Below are 14,538 nucleotides of genomic sequence, written 5' to 3'. Positions count from 1 at the left end.
AACTTGATAGTCACCCAACCTTGGTCTTTCTAGTTGTCAATCATTTTACATAGTACTGACAGATTATCTTTCCTGAAGCACAACCTACAGTGTCCTTTTTCAAAAGTTTCCTTTTTTGGTCTTTCCCCTACTGTTTACGAAGGGATTGCTATGCACCCCATTCATTCGCTGACCCTGGCATGCATTGTCTCATTAACCCTCACAACCATATTCCCCTTCAATTTTGTAACTTAGCTAAATAAAAACAAGTGACTTTTCCAATGTAAAAAGCTAAATGGCACAACTGGACCTCAAATTGAAGTCTGTTTCTTAGGACCTTGATTTACTTGGTACTAGAGCAGATCACATCCTCTTTAAGTTACTTGTTTGCATCCTTGTCCCAAAACTTAATTCCTCACAGCTTCTCATGACTTCTGACTCTGCCTCTTTTATTGTTCTCCCCAAGAAAATACAGTGGGAGTGACTCTTTTCTTCCAAATACAGTAGAAAGTAAAAATTAGCATAAATATGTAAAAATATTTACTTTGGTATGAGGTTTTTTTGTGTCTGTTTGAGTGACCAATCACATCCAAAAATTTAAAATAAACCTTCAATCAATTCCTTTTCTAAAAATTTATGCCACAGAGTATGTTTGGAACTATTTCGGTATGTTAGTCTACTTTTTCAACTGTAAATTTATTTTTGTATTTTTTAAAGATTTTATTTATTTTTAGAGAGGGGAAGGGAGGGAGAATGAGAGGGAAAGAAACATCAATGTGTGATTGCCTCTCACACGCCCTACTGAGGACCTGGCCAGCAACGCAGGCATATGCCCTGACTGGGAATTGAACTGGCGACTCTTTGGTTCACAGGCTGGTGCTCAATCCACTGAGCCATACCAGCCAGGGCTCAACTCTAAGTTTAATAAAATATAACTACAGATCAAGTATTCATAATGAAAACTTATCATTCTAACTGAGATGTGCCATCAATGTAAAATACACTGAATTTTGAAGAACCCAGTATGGAAAAAATGGATGTAAAACATTTTATTACCTATTTTTTTTTGTTATCAAGTACACGTGGACCTAATATTTTTTATACAGTGTGTGAAATAACATGCTGTTAAAGTGAATTCCATATATTTATTTAAAAAATATTAATGTGGCTACTAGAGTATGAAACAAAGGCATGTGAATAAAGCAAGCTTTGGAATGGTGTTTATATATCATCCTATTCTTACCAACACATGTAAAAGATATGTTTAAAGCTACTGACAAAAAAGGCGTTTTCATTTAACATCTATGAAAAGCGAGGATAACAAATCTTTCAGGTCTTATTTTTTACTTATACTTCTGTACTATTGGGTATCTCACAAAATATTGACCAAAAAATAGTTACTTTTATAATTTTGGGAGGGGGGGCACAAAGACATTACTCTTTTGAAAGAAAAAAATACAGAAACTTTAAATTACAACTACCTTCTAAGAGTCTGTAAAAATTAGCAACAGCAACAAAGCCCTTTTAAGAGTTCTGGAACCTTTCCAGGGGTGTCCAGCCTTTTGGCTTCTCTGGGCCACACTGGAAGAACAGTTGTCTTAGTCCACACATTAAATACACAGACACTAACAAAAACTAATAAGCGCAAAAAAAGGTTTTAGGTAAATGTACAATTTTGTGTTGGGCTGCATTCATAGCCATCCTGGGTTGTGTGCAGCCCATGGGCTGTGGAGTGGACACTCCTTCTAGAAAAAGCAGTCAAAATAGTATCCTTAAGATCCTAAACAATTTCAAATACATTGCAACAATAAACTAAAAATTTTTAAATAAAGCACTTATGCAATTATTAGAATGGTTCTTCAGTAGTGAGGACTTCCTCTACCACGAAAAATGAATATATTACATCTTTAAAAATGAGAGGAAACCAGTTTACTAAAGGAATAAAGGCATTAATTATAAGAAAAATTCCAAAAAAGTGTAGGGATCACCTACACTTTAAAATATAGTAACAAAACTGCTGCCTCTGAGCCCTTCCTGTAGCAGAAATTCCAGAGCCTTGTCATAAGTCTGATTGCATCTATTCTTTCATCATGTTAATAACGCACAATGACAACTCTCTTAGAATTCTAATTACCAAGTCACACAGTTATTGCTTTGCTTTCTAGATGCCTATTTTCACACTTATTCCATACAGATTTCCCCTATCCCCTTTAATCTCGGGTGTTGATCTTTTCGATTACTTATTACAAGTTTCTGGTCTCTAAAAAACATAAGAGATTCCAACTTTTTTTAAAATCCCCACCCAAGGGTGTTTATCAATTTTAGAGAGAGAGGAAGGAAGGGGGGAGGGGACAGAGAGACAGAAACACTGATTGGTTGGTTGCCTCCCATATGCACCCCAACCAGGGATGGAAACCGCAACCTAGGTATGTGCCCTGACTGGGAATCAAACCCATAACCTTTTGGTGTTCGGGACGAACTCCAACCAACTGACCCAGCCAGGGCAGAGATTCCAACTTTTGACCTCAAGGGATTTATAGTTTACTAAAGAAAACAACATGCTTCAAAGGTTGGCAAATAAGGAGGTGACTACCTCTACCTGGATGGCTTACTGGTATGCAATTCAACAACTGGCCATAAAAAGGGAGAGACAGTTGAAGAAATACCAAATAACCATTGCATAGTATAAGAACATTAAGCAGAATTGGTAATAAAGATTCACATCTACTGGTGAGGTTGTGTCAGGAAGGAAGACACTGAGAAGGAGGATGACTGCTGAGGATACAAACGTCACCGAGTTTGGAACCCACTGAACTTTGGTACAGTAGTACTGCTGACTGAGGGTATGAGCCATGTCCTGATCTTGAAGATAGTCTCAGAAGGCAGAAAAACACAAAGCGGTTATGTAACAAGAAAGAGAAACAAAAGGTCAATCTTGAAGATTAAACAGCAGATCCCTCTGATCCCTGGAGGACACTTCCAAGGCCCCCAGGGGATGGGGTGTCTGAAACGGCATACAGCACCCAGCCCTATCTGTACTATTTTCCCCCCTATGCACACATACCTACGGTAAAGCTGAATTTATTAATTAGATACAGTAAGAGATTAATGAGTAACAATAAAATAGGACGATTTTAACATTATACTCTATTAAAAATTATGTGAATGTGGTTTCTCTCACAAATTCTCTTATGGTACTATACGTACCTTTTCACTCACAGGAAGCACTGTATAGCTTCTCTTTGGCATATCTGAATTGCCAGCATCACCACTCTTGCACATTGGGGCCACTGTTAAGTAAGGTAAGGGTTACTTGAACACAAGCGCTGGTGATACCCCAACAGTTGATCGGATAACTGAAATGACTGCTAAGTGGCCAATGGGCAGGGAGCATATACAGTGTGGATACACTGGACAAAGGAATAATTCACATCCCAGATGGGGAAGGGAATCACACTACTCAGAACAATGCACAATTTAAAACTTATGAATTGTTTATTTCTGAAGTTTTCCATTTAATATTTTCAAACCACAGCTGACCACAGGTAACTGAGGCCACATAAAGTGAAACTGTGGATTAAGAGGGAACTACTATACTGCAAACTCTGCAGTTAAAAAAGGTTACTAAACTATACTTTAATTCAATAGTATAAGTACCAACTTGATACAAACACCTGGATAGTCACTGACAAGAAAAAGAAAGTTAAAATCCAGTATGGAAATTCAGTAAGTAAACAAGTAAACAAAATGCCTACACAACTGCCATGCTGTTTGGCAAGTGCTGTATTACAACTGCAGAAAATGCAACCAGAGTGACCAGCAGAGGAAGAGCATCCTAAGAAAACTTGTATAAATGGGAAATATAAGACCCAAGACAGATATGAAAGACATCTATTACACAGAAGGGAGGAAAGCAAGCAAAATATTAGCACAAGCACACTGACAGTAAAATTAAATGATTTATTGAAACAAGATCCTAAATTGCTGTAATGCAACTCAAGTCTGCAAATTATGCCAATTTTTAAAGCCTAATTAAACTTGTGTAGTACAAACAACCTAGTGGAAAAACACCCCAGAGTAATGTTTGAGAAGTCAATAAGAGAAACTGACAGAGCTGAGAACTTGATCTCACTACATATGCACACTGTTTATGAGTAGGGCTACAAAAATCGTTTCCTTCCACTGACTTTCTCTATTATTGCCACAGCATGCAATTACAGTGATTTGTCACTAACTCAGTCTGAAAACTGATTCACACAATTTCTGTAAAACTGCTTAATCAAATTATTGATAATCACATAATCTATTCAAAAATATATTTATCAAAACATAATGCAGTTTATTGCAATCCATGTCTCTGATTTGTGGAGTACAGATTTTTTTTTTTGAGTGGAAAGAGGAGTTAAAAATCTCGAATCCAGCTCTAGCTTACAAGAAACATAGAAAGGAAGAAAAACAACTTTCTGGAGCCTCACTTATATCCCAAACATTACACAAAAATAAGTACATATATAGGTGCTCTGTTAAGTACAACCAACCTACTTTGGTGTATGCACAGAAGGCAGTCAGTTATTTTAAATAAATGCAGTCTTAGAGGCACTTGTGAAGCACACAAGTAAAATATAGAAAGCGTACTTGTTAGGTCAAATTGAAGTACTGTAATACATTTTAAGTGTCATCATCAAACATTTCCCATGACAATGTAAAACCCTCAATATACGAAACACAAATTATCAGTGTTTTGATACTACTGTATTATGAAGCCAAACAGATACAACTTTTATCAAAGAAAGCGTAATTCAAGACAATTTAGCTATAAATATAAAGTTATAATTTCTAATATTTGGAATAACTAGATATACTAAAAATGAATCTCCTCAAATGAACCTCCTTAATTACTTCACATCTATTGATTTGTCGACAGCAAAGCGTTGTACAGCCATAGAACAAGAAGGGGGGAGCAAAGCAAATACTTATTATCTACCACGTGTCAAATTATTTTCATCAGTGCCTTCCGTGCCTTATTTTAACCTTTCTGATCTTACAAGGTGGCTACATGTTGTAGATGAGCAGAGTGAAGGCTTGACTGGGAATTACAGCGTAAGTAACTCCCCAACTCAGCTGACTCTAAGGCTCTTGCCACTACATTACTACAATTATTTTCATTTTCCCTGCTGACTTTTTGCCTAATGCAAAAGTAGGCAGACTAAGTCCACAGGCCAACTCAAGCACACCCAGTTTCTATAAAGTGTTATTGAACACAATCACATTTATTGCTTTGCACTTTGCACTATAACAGTGGAGTAGAGTCCTTGCAACAGAAATGATATGGCCTCAAAAGCTTAAAATATTGACTACCTAGCCCTTTACAGAGAGCTGCCATCCCCTGCCTTAAAGGATCAAAGACGTCAGGAACCTGCAAGGCCTCAAAACTTCATTGTTTAGGGTACTTGAGGTAACTACCAAAGGAAGAAGGAACTTTAAAATTGTAAGAGACACCCTGGTTGGGTGGTTCATTTGGTTGTAGCATCATCCCCGTATACCAAAAGGCTGCAGGTTCAATCCCAGGTCAGGGCACGTACCTAGGTTGCAGGTTCCACCCCTGGTTGGGGTGTGTATGGGAGGCAACCAACTGATGTTTCTTACATTGATGTTTCTCTCTCTGTTTCTAAAAATCAATAAATATATCCTTGGGTGACGATTAAAAAAATAAAATAGAGACAAAAAGCCACACTGCTTGGATCTGTAAAAGTTAAATCATGCCCTGGCTGGCATAGCTCAGTGGATTGAGCGCGGGCTGGGAACCAAAGTGTCCCAGGTTCGATTCCCAGCCAGGGTACAGTCCTGGGGTGCAGGCCATAACCCCCAGCAACCGCACATTGATGTTTCTCTCTGTCTCCCTCTCCCTCCCTCTCTCCCTCCCTCCCTTCCCTCTCTAAAAATAAATAAATAAAATCTTTAAAAAAAAAAAAGTTAAATCATGTAAGTCCAAATTTATAAAAATGATAAAATTAAACAGATTGTTTACAAGGTTACTGAACCCTTATTCTTCTTAATTAAACTGTCTTCTGTTGTCTGAATTGATGTAGGAAAAATCTCACAATTCAAAAATATTTAATAGATTTAACGAGCATGCATCTTTTTACCACACACCCACATTTTTCATGACGAAACATCTTCATTATAGAAAAACAGACTGGCTTTTTCTTACAAGTACTTTATTTCATATTTCACTTCATACATTTTTTTATTTAATACACTCAATGGATTCATTCTACTATGACCATGCCAAACATTTATCTGGTTACTCAAGGGTCTATAGTAGATTTTTCTGGTATTAGGAAAAAGCATGTTTTCTGTTGTTGTTGTTTTTTATAAATTCCCATTATTATTCCAAGTAAAAAATCTAATTATATCACTTCACCTTCATTCAAAATATACTTCACTCTCCAAATACATTTAAACAACTTGCCTAAATTAACCCAACACAAGGAATGTGTCATTACAGTGAAACAAGCAACATTTTCTATCTTTAGTAATTTTAAACAAGAGTTCGCCAGTTAGGTACAGTATGGTCCACTAACTCCAGTACAGATCAAGAAAACTTAAGTCCTACAACCGTGTAAAATTCATACAACTGTTAATGAGTACCTTGACTCCTTTTATTTCATAAACACTTTAGTTCACAAAATCTTACATTGTTTCCTTCATTTTTAAAAAGAAATGTTAATGTATATTAAAGAAAAATAATCCAAATTCCCAGAAACATTCAAGACTGGTTCAATATTTGAAAATTACCTCGTGTACTTCACCATATTAACAGATTAAAGCAAAAAATCCACATGATCACTTCAATAGATGCAGAAAAGACATTTGACAAAATTCAACATCCATTCATGATAAAAACCCTCAGGAACCTCAGAAAAGAAGGAAACTTCCTTAACCTGATTTAGAGAATATACAAAATGACCTACAGCTAACATTTTAAAGATGAAAGACTGAATGTGTTCCCTTTAAATTGGTGAACAAAGCAAGCATGTCCCCCTTCATCACTCCCATAAGTCAAGAAAAAGAAAAGGCATAAAGACTAGAAAGAAATAAACAGGTGTCTAATAGATTACATGACTGTCTACTTAGAAAATCCCAAGAAACCTACCCCCAAAAAAGGTCATAGAAGAGATGAGTAAAAACTCAGGATACAAAGTCAATATACAAAAAAAAATTGTACTATATCTTGTCAATGGTCAATTGGAAACCTAAGTCTTTTTAAATGACCATTTATAACAGGACCAAAAAACTGAAATACTTAGGTACAGATTTTAAAAATCTTTGCAGAATCTGTATGTTGAAAACTAAAAACACGCATAACAGAAATCAGAGACCTAAATAAATAGAGAGAACACGGTGTTCACAGATTGGAAATTTCAATTTGGTTAAGATGTCAATTACCCCCAAGTTGAACTATAAACACAATTCCAATAAAAATTCTAGCAGAAGTTTTCTGTGAACATTAAGAAGCAGATTCTAAAATTTACATGGAAAGACAAAAGAACTAAAATAGTGAAAACAATTTTGAAAAGGAATAAAGTTGGAGAACTCACATTACTTGATTTCAAGACTTATTTCTAACCTCTAGTAACCAAGACACTGTGATATTGTCAAAGGATAGACAAACAGAACAATGGAAGTCAAGGGCCTAGAAACTGACCTACACAAATGCAGTCAAATGATTTCTGACTAAGAGACAAAGGCAATCCAATGGAGAAAGGACAATCATTTCAACAAATGGTCACAGAACAATGTGACAAATAAATGAAACTCAACCCAAACCTTTCTTCATACAAATACGTACTCAAAACAGAACATAAACATAGATCTAAATGTAAAATATAAACCTTGTAGAAGAAAACAGGAGAAAATGTTTGTGACCTTGGGTTAAGCAGTGTTCCTAGACACAACACCAAAAGTAAAATCCATAAAAGAAAATACTGGTATTTTGGACTTTGCCAAAATTTAAAACTTCTGTACTTCAAAAGACACTTAAAAAAATAGAAAAGGCAAGCCAAAGACTGGGAGAAAAATCTTTGCAAATCATATATCTGACAAAGGATTATAGAGAGCCCTCAAAACTCAACAATGAGAAAGTTCTATTTTAAAATAGGCAGACTATTTGGACACTTCAATGAGGATATACAGATGGCAAATAGCACATGAAAAGATGCTTAATATCATAGGCATGAGAAAAATACAAATAAAAACCACAATGAGATGCTGCTACATACTTATTAGCATAATTAAAGTAAATGCATTTACCATACCAAGTGCTGATGAGGATATAAAGTAACAAACACTCATACATTGCTGAGGGAAATACAAACTGGTTTAGACTCTTTGAAAAATAGTTTTACAGCATATAGTTTTCTACAGTTTTGTTGTAACTATGGTTATAGTTTCCCATGCTGCTGTAACAAATAACCAGAAACTCAGTGGCTTAAAACAACACAAATTTATTAGTATTTTACATTTTGTTGGTTAGAAGTCTGATCAGGACTCTCTGGGCTAAAATCAAGACACTGGCAGAGCTGCATTCTTTTCTGGGGGCTCTAAAGGTTAATCCATTTCCTAGCTTTTTCTCCACACCACTATCTGGCCTTAGCTCATGGCTCCCCTCCCCCATCCTCAAAACCAAGTACTCCACACCTCTCCCGCCCTTCTTGTTACATCTTGTCTTCTGACTCTACTGCTTCTCTTTCCTTTTTAAGGACCTTTGTGATACACTGGGCCCACCTGGATAATTCAGGATAATCTTAATATTCTAAAGTCAGTTGATTAGCAATCTTAATTTCACCTGCAATTTTAACTCATCTTTGCCACATAACCTAATTTATTTCCAGGTTCCAGGGATTAGGACATCTTGGTGGGACATTATTCTGTTTACAACAGACAGCTTCAATAAAGTTAAACATATAGTTGTCATCCGACCCAGCAATTCCACTTCAAGGTGCTTACCCAAGAGAACAAAGACATTCACACAAAAACCTATTTGCAAAGATTTACAGGAGTTTTATTCATAGACCGCCCCCCTTGAAAATAACTGAAATGTCTTTCAACTAGTAGATGGATACACAAAATGTGGTACATCCATAAAAATGGAATACTATATTCAGCTATAAAGCAGAAGGAACTGCTGATACACTTAACAGCATGGGTGAACACTCAAATCTATTATGCCAAGTGAAAGAAACTAGACTCAACTGGCTAGATACAGCATGATTTCATTATTATGATAGTCTGGAAAAGACAAAGTACAGAGAGAGACAACAGATCATTAGCTGCCAGGAATTAAGGGTGGAGGAAGGGTTCATCACAAAAGGGCAGCTCAGAGGAATTTGGGTGCTGGGACTGTTCTGTACCTTCCTTGTAGTTGCACAGCTTTATGCATTTGTCAAAACAACTGTACAATGAAGAGAGCTAATTTCATTTCATGCAAATCAAAAATAAAGTTAAAGTCTTTTTCAAGGAAAGACTACAAATACATCATTTCTCACTCATTAGGTTGGCAGAAATTTAAAAATCTTACAATGCCAATCTGACAATTCCAAGTGTGGGCAAGAATGACTTACATACTGTTGGCAAGAATGTAAATTGTTAAAACTTCAGAGGATGATTTGGCTGCAGCTAGTGAAATTGAAAATGCACATCAATCTATGGCCCAGCAATTCGACTTACAGGTAAGTATACATTTTAGGGAAATCTTCACACATGTGCTCGAGCACACATGCAAACAGTCACTGAACACTGAAATAGTGAAAAATTGAAAACCACCCTTCAGTAGGCGAATGAATTAATTGTGGCTAGTAGTTATTCAGACAAGGAAAGGAAAAAATGCCTAAGAAAAAGAATCGACCCTGCTGGCTACACACGTGATTTTGTGAAAGGTAACTTAAAAGACCACCACACTTGGAATTTGCAGACAAACATTTTAGCAGTCAAGACTGTGGACTGCTTACTACATAAAGCTCACTTTACTCTTCCTGGAAAATGAAGAGGCAAGGCTATAAAAGTACTAAGAATATTTCCAACACAACAATTATATAATGATTTAGTAGGTGTGTATATAATCAAAAATTATATTCTAAAGCCCCTATGTGGAGAAACAATTTTCCCCAGACACCCTGAAATAACAGACTATCAGTGAAATAAAACGTCTTAGTATACTGATACATAAAATGGACCAAACTTCTTGGTCTGTCTTTTTAATCAATATCACAATTCAGAAGGAACACATAAACTGCTTACCCTCAGGTAAAACATACATATCCTCTCTCATTCTAACATTCTAAAACAATATTGAGCCTACCTTTACTGTCAAGTTCAGATCTGTCTAACCAAAAGTCATTCAAATACACGGTATGATTCACTTGCTTCTTTTTAGAAACAAAGATAAAATGAATTGCCTTTCGTATTTTTGTCTGTGTTATATACAAAGACCTTACACGATAATTTCATAGCTTCAGCCTGCTACAATAAAGAGCCTTTAAAAACCTGTAATATGTCATGACACAGGGATCTAGTAAAAAAGAAATCAGTACTTCATAATCCAAACAAGCGTATTTAACAATTTCATTACCACCAATACTTATACTTCAAAGTCACCAAATAACCAACATATCATTTGTTTCTATTGCAGAATTTAATAGGCTATTAACTTCTGGTGTAATCCAAAAGCATAATTAGAATACAATCATTAAAACATTTTTTAAAAGCAGAAATATTAACGCCTTTCACCTTGTCAGTAAAGCCAAAACTTCAAAATTCTTGTTCTACACTTTCCAAATTTAAATTCTTACGATTCTAAACGAGTACGGAGACAAAACGTAGACTATATACTACTTCTAAAAACCTCCTAGCTTTCAGATTTTAATTTTAGCGCCAAATGCCAAAAACAAAACAAAACAAAACAAAACCAAAAAACCTCTCGACCGAAACCTGAATTCCGTACACATTACTGTATGTATATCAAATAAGCATAAGGTGAGTTATTACTAGTAAGTTACATAATTTGGACCGAAGATTGTTTAAAGCGCCTTTCATTAAATGCAGCTTCCAACAATTTACAAGGCTTCAAAGTTCACCTTGCAAACTTAGAGTCAATTATCAGAAACTATTTACGAGAATAGGTTTTTCTTTAAGATTGGCCACAAGGAAGTAAGAATAGTTTATTTGTTTAAAGAATGCAACGAGCAGCTGAATACCAGGAGCTGAGTCAGGCAGAGGAACGCTGACTACATTCCGTGTTCTCAAGGAAAGTGTTCGCCCTGCCAGTTTCCCCGACCCGGCTTAGAGGGAGTCCCGGGAGTCCCGAACTCGGGACGGAGGTGCAGGGGACCGGCGACTCCCTGCCGCGCCTCCCGCAACTCGGGCTGAGAGGACAGCAGCGCCGCCAAGGTGGGTCCCTCGTCAAGACAGGAGGGACTGGGCACAGCCAGGCAGCGCTCCTCCAGGGACAAAGGTTGGGCTCACGCCCTCCGTGGCGAGCTGCCGCTCCCCGCGGCGTGGGGCAGTCCACAGTGCAGACCCAGGTCCCTCCGGAGCCCAGCGCCCGGCATGTGGGGGAGGGGACCAGCCCGACTGCCCCTCCCCCGCCGCGCTCCTGGGGACCTGTTGATTAAGACCTCCACACCGAGCTGCCGCCCGTCCGTCTCTTACCTCTGCGCCACAGGGGCCGCGGATCCTACTGCCCCAGCCGCCTCTAAATACTGCAGAAACGACAGCTCCCCAACGGCACTTAAGATACCGGATAAAGAATCCAGAAACTCCCGATTCCCCACCTCACAATCCTTAGTCCCCGCCCCCGCCTCCGTCGCCAGCCACCGCCGTCTCCGCCGCCGGCGACTCCACCTCTGCACCGCGCGAGACCGGCCCCCGCGGCCGCCGCAAGACCGCGCACGCGCCCCCGGGACTGTGGCGTAGCGGGAGCGCCTATCCCAGTCCCTCCTGGGCGCGCCCCGCCCTCCGCTAGGCAGAGGGGCTGGCGCGGTTCGCCCAATCCCGAGCCCGTGCGGAGAGCCGGCCCGCTCATTGGTCAGTTCTGTAGCTCCGGAGCGTCTGGTCGCGCGCACTGGCGCGCCTCCAAATATCAATGGCAAACTGCTTCGGGCTTGGAAGCATAGGAAATCGCTTTGGGCTTGAACTCGGGGGAAGTAGGTTGTGTGGGGCTGCGAGGTTTCCCTGGGACGTAGTCGGGAGTAGCTTACGGTTCTACAGCCCCTGACTCTTCTCGCTGTGGAAGACTGTCCGCTCCTAAAGAAAATCTGATTCCCTGTGAGGCCACTCCTCCTGTCCTATGAAAGACGTCACATGATCTAACTTTTGTGTTTTTTTTTAAACGTGACATACTTGAACACTACACATGTAGTGTCCCACAGAAGAATTCTCTGTTACCGCCGAAGACTCCAAAAAGCTAGCAGCTTGGATCGAGTTCTGGAAACCAGAAAGGAAGAATGCCAAGGGCCAGAGCTGTTTCACAAAACCTGAGTGAATGGGTTTAGAGTGTCCTGGGCCAACCCATACCCAGTGCAAGAAAATCCAGATAAACAATGTTTAGAATTCCCTAGGAACTGTTAGCCATATACAAAAAAGGGTGTCTATGTGTGTGACCTATTTCCTTTTCTAAGTTCTTAAATGCATAAAATAATTATTCAAGAAGCCTCCTCTAGTTCCTCTATGAATTTTTCTTCCTCTGTCTCAGGATTTCTCAACCTCAGGGCTATTGATATTAGGGCCACAGCATTCTTTGTTAGGGGGGACTTCCAGTGCATTGCAGGATGTTACAGCAGCATCCCTGGTTTCTACCCTCCAGATGCCAATAGCACCACTACCCCCATTATGACCATGAAAAGTGTCACTATACATTGCCAAAGGTCCCCCCTGGGCCTGAAATCACCTCAGTTTAAGAACCACTGATCTAGCTGTTCAAAGAAATGTACTCTTCAGAAAGAGTCTCTCATTACCCTTGCATTCCAATTGCCTGGCTCCAAGCAATTTTGCATAACAGGCTAAGCAAATGAGCTCCCCAGCTAGGCTCGCTTCCCCCGCCGCTGAGAGACCTCTGTCACAGGACTGCACACCAGTAAAAAGATGATCACTGTGTGAGAAAGCAGCTGGCATTCTCAAAACATGCGGAGACTCCTATGTAAAGTGCTATACAAACGTTACTCTTTACTTCTCAAAGATGTTTTCATTTTAAAAGAGGGTAGACCTTATGACAAATAAAAGTTTATTCTCTGGTGGATAAGCCATTTCCAGAATCCTGAAATCACTCAAATTACTGGCTTTGTGTGCAAAAAGTGAAGAATGTAAGAAATAGAATCTATAGGTAAGGTAATTGGATTTGAGATTTAGCTTCGATGCTGACTCCTTTGGTGACTTGCATGTGCGAAAAATTTCCTAAACTTTTCCTAACGTTTCCTAAATATACTTGCTTAAATGTTCTCCTCCGTAATATAACAGGTTATTTTATACTAGTTTTAAGATTCTAGTAGTTTTTTAAATATTTAATCTAGCATAGGGAGTTAAGAAAATGTGATTTCATCCCAAAATAGAATGTAATGGGTGATCCGTGGTTTAAAATCCCCTGTCAGAAGAGTTGTTCATCCTTGTCACATGGCAGGTTCACCCGCTGAGTCACCCTGGCAAATTTGTAACTAAGTATTTTGGGTGAGTAGTGAAAGACAAACTGGAAAAACAAGTGTATGGCAAAGGGTGACCATATCCTTCCTCCCTCCTCCTCTTGGCATCCTCTTAACCTATCATCTGGCAACAGCCTCTATTACATGTTTATGTAATAAAATGTTGTACCATTTTATTATGTTAAAGGCCTGGGGGAAATATATTCACAATGATGTTAGCCATTTGCAACAGATCTGAAATCTCAGTTTTCAAGATTCTACCACTCACTGTTACATGTGAAATCCTTAACTAAGGCTATTATATTCCTTTGGTTTTATCACTTCTATGTACTGGTGTAAGCCAAAGTTTTCATAACTGAATTAGTAGCCTAATCATTTACAATTGTATAAACCAGGTGGTCAGAAATTATGTCAATTGAAAGAAGAATACTCACTGATTGAGATATGAGAAGTTATGAAACAAGTTAGTAGGTACATTAATAATTAAATATCTAAAAAATTTTAAATAAAAAAAAAACAAAGAAGAAACCAAAAACCATTAGCTTTTGTAGCTTAATTGGGTTTAGTTATTATTATTTTGATGTTTAGTACTTCTTAACCTTTCGTAAATCTAGCTGAAATTACTATGTCCCTAAGCTAAGGACATCATGCAGTTGTTGCCATGTGGGATGGGAGGTCCCACTGTCTTTGGTTAGTGCAGCATCAGCATCATTCAGTACAGGTGGGGACCATTCAACTCACCTGACTTTAATAAATATTCACTCATTAACTCAAAAAATAGATACTGAGCACTTCTTACGTGCGAAGTACTATGCTGTAGGAAACTGAAACATAACAGTCCCTGTCCTGGAAGAAATATGTAAGGTGT

The 14,538-nt window shown here is 38.4% G+C and overlaps 1 protein-coding gene across 3 annotated transcripts in view; it reads right to left on the bottom strand.

The window, feature by feature from the left end:
• Positions 1-11,912, bottom strand: part of MPP5 (membrane palmitoylated protein 5) — a 74,048-nt gene extending 62,136 nt beyond the window's left edge. For 2 of the 3 annotated variants that reach the window (XM_028505961.2, XM_028505963.2), the window contains exon 1: positions 11,689-11,912. The gene's annotated coding sequence lies outside the window, so the exon portion shown is untranslated. The remainder of the gene's footprint in view (positions 1-11,688) is intronic. The other variant, XM_028505962.2, reaches the window with a different exon arrangement.
• Between the last annotated feature and the right edge of the window lie 2,626 nt (positions 11,913-14,538).

This window comes from Phyllostomus discolor, chromosome 1, assembly GCF_004126475.2.
Source record: "Phyllostomus discolor isolate MPI-MPIP mPhyDis1 chromosome 1, mPhyDis1.pri.v3, whole genome shotgun sequence".
Classification (NCBI taxonomy): Eukaryota; Metazoa; Chordata; class Mammalia; order Chiroptera; family Phyllostomidae; genus Phyllostomus; species Phyllostomus discolor.
Note: the sequence above shows the minus strand (reverse complement) of the source record. Positions and strands in the feature narration are given on the sequence as shown.